Raw genomic sequence first — 6,000 nt, 5'->3', positions numbered from 1 at the left:
CGAGTCAGATTCGTTACCACTGAGCCACCGTGGGAACTCCCAGGCCAGGGACGGACTCCAAGCCACAGAGGCAACCTGTGCCACAGCTGCAGCAGCACCAGATCCTTTAACCCACTTCCCCGGGGGGCTGGGGATTGAACATACACCTCTACTGCCCCCCGAGCCACTGTAGGCAGCTGCTTCTTTTTTTTTCCTTTCTTTTATTTTTGGGACCACACTCACGACATATGGAAGTTCTTATGCTAGGGGTCGAATCGGAAATACAGCTGCAGGCCTACGCCACAGTCACAGCAACACCAGAATCTTAACCCACTGAGAGAGGCCAGGGATCGAACCTGCATCCTCACAGAGTCTGTGTTGTGTTCTTAGACTGCTGAGCCACAACGGGAACACCCAATTTTATTTTATTTAAAATAATAAACAATAATAGCACTTAGATAGCTTGTTAAATAAAATAAAACTTACTTAGGGTATGGTGGATCCACATGCCATGCCATAGATGCAGCCAAAAAACAAAAACAAAACCCCCCAAAATGGAATCTCTGTACTTAACATTGACTTTAAGTAATTATTTAAGTGGATTAATTTTCACTTGTCATTATTATTAATTCTACCACCAAACAGGACAGTTCCAGAGAATTTCACTATGTAAAATTAACTCAGGAGTTTCCTTGTGGCTCAGTGGGTTAAGGACCTGGCATTATAACTGCAGTGGCTGGGGTTGCTGTTGGAGTCTGGGTTTAATCCCTGATCCAGGAACTTCCACATACCACCTTGCTTGCAATAATCACCACTGCATTTACATCATGATAAAGTTTTTAAAATTGTGGTAAAATATATATAACATTAAAATTAACATCTTAGCCTTATTTTTTTTTTTTTTTTGGCATGTGAAAGTTCCCAGGCCAGGGATCAAACCTGAGTCACTGCACTGACCACACTGGATTTTTTTTTTTTTTTGGTCTTTTTAGGGCTGCACCTGCAGCATATGGAGGTTCCCAGGCTAGGGGGTCCAATGGGAGCTGGTAGCTGCTGGCTTATACCACAGGCACAGCACCACAGAATCCCAGCTACGTCTGTGACCCACACCACAGCTCAGGGCAACACCGGATCCTTAACCCACTGAGTGAGGCCAGGGATCAAATCTGCATCCTCCTTGATGCTAGTCGGGTTTGTTAACCCCTGAGCCTCGACGGGAACTCCCAGAACTGGGTTCTTAATCCACTGCACCCCACCAGGGAATTTCCAAGTGGCCATCCTAACCCTTTTTTAAGCCTACAGGTCAGTAGTGTTCCATATATTCACATTGTTTCTAAACAGATTTCTGGAACTTTTTCATCCTATAAAATTGAAAGTCTATACCTGCCAAACGCCAACTCCTTCTCTCTCTTCCGCTCACCCCCACCCCTTTCTATTTTGTCTATGATTTTTATGTCTTTAGACACACTCTGTGAGTAGAATGTTACACTGCGTGCCCTTTTGTAACTGGTTTATTTCACTCAGCATCCTGTCCTCCAGGTCCATCTATACTGTAGCATGTGTCCGAATTTCCTTCTTTTTTTTTCTTGTCCTCATGTATATTTTTCTAACTGAAGGATGGTTGGTCTACGATGTTTCAGATGTACAGCGAAGTGATTCAGTTTGATATCACTGAGTTTTATATCTACCTATATGGATGGATACAGATATATACTTTTTCAGATTCTTTTCCATTATAGGTTATTACACGACATTGATATAATTCCCTCCTTTTTCAGGTTGCACCGTATTCCACTGTGTGTATATACCACATTTTCTTTTTTCTTTTCCTTTTTTTTTTTTTTTTGCTTTTTAGGGCCACACCTTCAGCATATGGAAGTTCCCAGGCTAGGGGTCCCACGGGAGCTCCAGCTGCTGGCCTACACCATGGCCACAGCAACACAGGATCCGAGCTGTGTCTTCCACCTGCACCACCCCTCATGGCAGCACTGGATCCTTAACCCACTGAGCAAGGCCAGGGATCAAACTCGCAACCTCAAGGTTCCTAGTCGGATTTGTTAACCACTGAGCCACAACAGGAACTCTAGATTTCTTTAGATTCCTCATCAACACTTGTTTTCTGTGGTTGTTGTTGTTGCTCTTTTTTTGATAATAGCCATCCTAATAGATATGAGGTGATATCTCATTGTGGTTTTGATTTTCTCTAATGATTAGTGATGTTGAGCATATTTTCATGTGCTTGTCATTTTTATACCTTCCGTAGAAAAATGCCTATTTAATCCTTTGCCCATTAAAAAATCTGGCTATCTAGAGTTCCCATTGTGGCACAGTGGAAACGAATCTGAGTAGTATTCATGAGGATGTAGGTTCGAACCCTGGCCTCACTCAGTGGGTTGAGGATCCAGCGTTGCTGTGAGGTGTGGTGTAGGTTGCAGACGTGGCTTGGATCCCCTGTGGCTGTGGCATAGGTCGGCAGCTGCAGCTCCGATTCAGTCCCTAGCCTGGGAACTTCCATATGCTGCAGGTGTGGCCATAAAAGGCAAAACAAACAAACAAAAAACAACAACCAAAAAAACCCCCAAAAAACCCAAAACCCCAAACAAAAAAAAACCTGGCTATGTGATTTTTTTTTTTTTTTTTGGTTGTAGTTGCATGGTAGGAGTTCTTCATATATTCTGGGTATTAACTCTTAATCAGACACGTGATTTGCAAATTATTTCCCGCCACTCCTTAGGTTGCTTTTCTGGTCCCTGACATGTTATTTAATAGACATTTCTCAACTGACCGGTCAACTCTACGAAGCCACTGGCAGTATCTGTTTTGCTCACTACTCTGTTCCCCCAGAGTCCGCTTGTTGGAGGAGGTCATGGAGAGGCCGTGACCGCTAGATGACCAGACACTCAGCCCCAGGCAATCAGGGGTTCCTGGCCCCTCCCCGATCCTTGGAATGTACATTCTCCCCACCCTTCCCACGGGTGGGAGTCAGTTTGGAGAAGGCAACCTTGACAGAGAAAGATGCTGTTGAGACCTTCTGGACAGGATATGTGACTATAAACTAAAGATTCTGCTGGGCACAGGCAGAGATCTACTCCTGCTGCATCCGAGACAAGCCTCATAGGTAAAGTCCCTTATTTATTAGCCCTGCCACCTACCAATCTGGCATGACTGCCTCTTTGGCTTCGTCTTGCCCTCCGTGTACCAGGGCCAGTTTCAGATTTCACCTGGGAGCCCTTGAGTTTGCCATCTAACCCAAGTGCCATGCCTGGTGCTTGCTAGGTCTTCCCCAGATGTTTCCTGAAGGAAATAAGAAAGGGCTGAATTGCTGCTCTCTTAGCAGTACATATACTAAAAGTGAAACGATACAGAGAAGATTAGCATGGCCCCTGTGCAAGGATGACATGCAAATATGAAGCGTTCCATATTTTCAAAAAGAAAAAAGGAAAATTGGAGTTCCGGTCGTGGCTCAGCAGAAATGAATCTGAGTAGTATCCATGAAAGTGCAGATTTGATCTCTGGCCTCGCGAAGTGGGTTAAGGATCGGGTGTTGCCGTGAGCTGTGGTGTAGGTCACAGATGTGGCGGGGACCTGGCGTTGCTGTGGCTCTGGCGTAGTCTGGTGGCTACAGCTCCGATTGGACCCCTAGCCTGGGAACCTCCATCTGTCATGGGTGTGGCCCTAAAAAGACAGAAAAAAAAAAAAAAGAAAGAAAGAAAGAAAGAAAGAAAGAAAAAGAAAAGGCTGAATCGATTCCAGAATGGACAACTGGACTACCCTACGGGTTCCTGCTCAAGATCAGCCAGCACTCTCCAAGAGAAATATAATAGGAGAAAACTTTAAAAAATTTTTTCTTAGCTATATTTTAGAAAAGGAGCAATAGGTGAGCTTATTTATGTATGTATGTATTTGTAGGGCTCCACCTGCCAACATATAGAAGTTCCTGGGCTAGGGGTCCAACTGGAGCTGCAGCCACTGACCTACACCACAGCCATAGCAACAGTGGATCCCAGACGCATCTGTGACCTATGCAGCAGCTTGCAGCAATGCTGGATCCTTAACCCACTGAGTGAGGCTAGGGGTGGAACTGCATCCTCATGGATACTAGTCAGGTTCTTAGCTGGTTGAGCCACAACAGAAACATTTTTATTTTATTTCATTTTATTATTGCATTTCATTTATTGGCTGGGCTTCCAAGGGCGTGCAGAAATCCCAGTTCTGGGGCAGGGATTACCCCGGCCCCACAGCAGTGACAATGCAGGATCTTTTTAACCCATTGAGCCACCAGGAAATTCTGAATTTAATTTTAATATTCATTTTATTCTAAAAGCTATGTCTGAAATAATATCGTTTTAATATTCAATTTAATTCTTGTTAGTGAATGTTTTGAAATTTCTTCTTCAGTCCTGTGGCTTAGACACATCTCAGTCGTTGAAGCCACAATTTCAAGTGCTCAATACCACATGTGGCCATCGTGGAGAACGCAGCCCTAGCCCCTGCGCCCTCCAGGTCCCCAACTGGCGCGCTGGCATCTGGTGGGCGCTTGCTAAGGTTTGCTCAATGGAAGGAAAAAATGAAGGCAGACTCGGGGCAGTGAATAGAGGTCTCGGATGCCAACAGGTGTGCTAAAGCAACACGCGCAGGAGCCTGGCTCGATTCCACGAAGAAAACGATCGGCCCTCCAGGCAGGAAGTCCAGCGCGGGTGCCGGGACGCGCAGCCTACCGGCTCCCCGGCTGGGGTCGCCGATGCGCCCGACGGGCAGGCCCAAAGGGCGGCGACCAGAGCGCCAGGAGCCGGGGACGCGAACGCAGGTCGGAGGTAAGGCGGGCTTGCCTGGTCGCGGGGCAGGCGGTGGGGCTGCTTTCCCAGGTATCCGCCGAATTGGGGCGGCGTGGAGGAGCCCATTCCCGGCTCCGAGAGGGGATGGATGGGAAGAACGCGGCAGCCCAGCGGGGTGTGTCTCCAGCGCGGGGCTGCTGTGACGTGGCCCGGGGTGGCAGCGGTGGCGGGGAGCGGGAACGCGCTGGGGTGGATGGTGGTTCTCTCGGGGGAGAACATCCGGGGGCGGGCATCGGGGAGCCGGGGGACCGAGACCGTGGCCAGCTCCCGGCCGCCGCCCGCGGATCTCCTGCGCTAGGAAAGCTTCCGAGGAGCGCGCGCCACGCACCCCCGCCTCGGGCAGCGGGCCGCGCAGGGGCCGGAAGGAAACGATCAGCACACGGCTTTATCCCGCGCTCGGTCAACCTTGCCAGACCCGCAGACCTCTCTGCGTGACAGTGGCGGGGGGCGGGGGGGGGGGGGGTGGTGTGTTAGAGCCCGGGCTATGAAATCACTCTGTGTATGCGCTGTGCGCCTTTAGTTAAATTACCTACCCTCTCTGGGCTCCACTTTCCACCTCTGTTTAAAAAGTGTGTGTGGGGGGGTAAACATGGGACGTCCCTCATAGGGTTTCGGTGAGCCTTCTGTGTGACGGATGGGAAGTCAAGAAGTGCTTCCTAGAAGGTAGATTTTGTTATTTCCCCTGGGATAATCTCCTGGTCCCATTTTCCCCACGATTCAGACCCAGACAAATGGAATACCTTGTACACAGCGATCAGAAGGAACTAGCAGGATTTGAAACCAGGAAGTCAAACTCCAGAGACTGGACGTCAATGTCTAATCCAGGTCCCACTATTTACTAGAAGGATGAAGGGGAGGCAGGAGTAAACAGAGACCCCGTCTTCCTACCTGTGAAATGGCTGTAACAGTAGCTAACCTGTGGGTTATTGTGAGGATTAACTGAGCTAACACACAAGTGCCTTCCTGCTGGTGTGTTCATGCCACAAGGGTAGGATTTTTTTTTTTCCCTCTGTTTTGTTTGCAGATATATCCTCAGTGCCTGGTACATAGTAGATGCTCAATAAATACTTGTTGGGAGTTCCCTTTGTGGCTCAGCAGTTAATGACCCCGACTAGGATCCACGAGGATCTGGGTTAGATCCCAGCCTTGGGGATTCGGCGTTGCCTTGAGCTGTGGTGTAGATCTC

At 48.3% G+C, this 6,000-nt stretch overlaps 1 protein-coding gene across 2 annotated transcripts in view; it reads left to right on the top strand.

Annotated features, from left to right (window-relative positions):
• TMC5 (transmembrane channel like 5) overlaps positions 4,477 to 6,000 on the top strand; it is a 75,723-nt gene continuing 74,199 nt past the window's right edge. The window contains exon 1 of one of the 2 annotated variants that reach the window (XM_013995619.2): positions 4,477 to 4,793. The gene's annotated coding sequence lies outside the window, so the exon portion shown is untranslated. The remainder of the gene's footprint in view (positions 4,794 to 6,000) is intronic. The other variant, XM_021086537.1, reaches the window with a different exon arrangement.

Source organism: Sus scrofa, chromosome 3 (genome assembly GCF_000003025.6).
Source record: "Sus scrofa isolate TJ Tabasco breed Duroc chromosome 3, Sscrofa11.1, whole genome shotgun sequence".
Classification (NCBI taxonomy): Eukaryota; Metazoa; Chordata; class Mammalia; order Artiodactyla; family Suidae; genus Sus; species Sus scrofa.
This window is presented reverse-complemented; position numbering and strand designations above follow the sequence as displayed.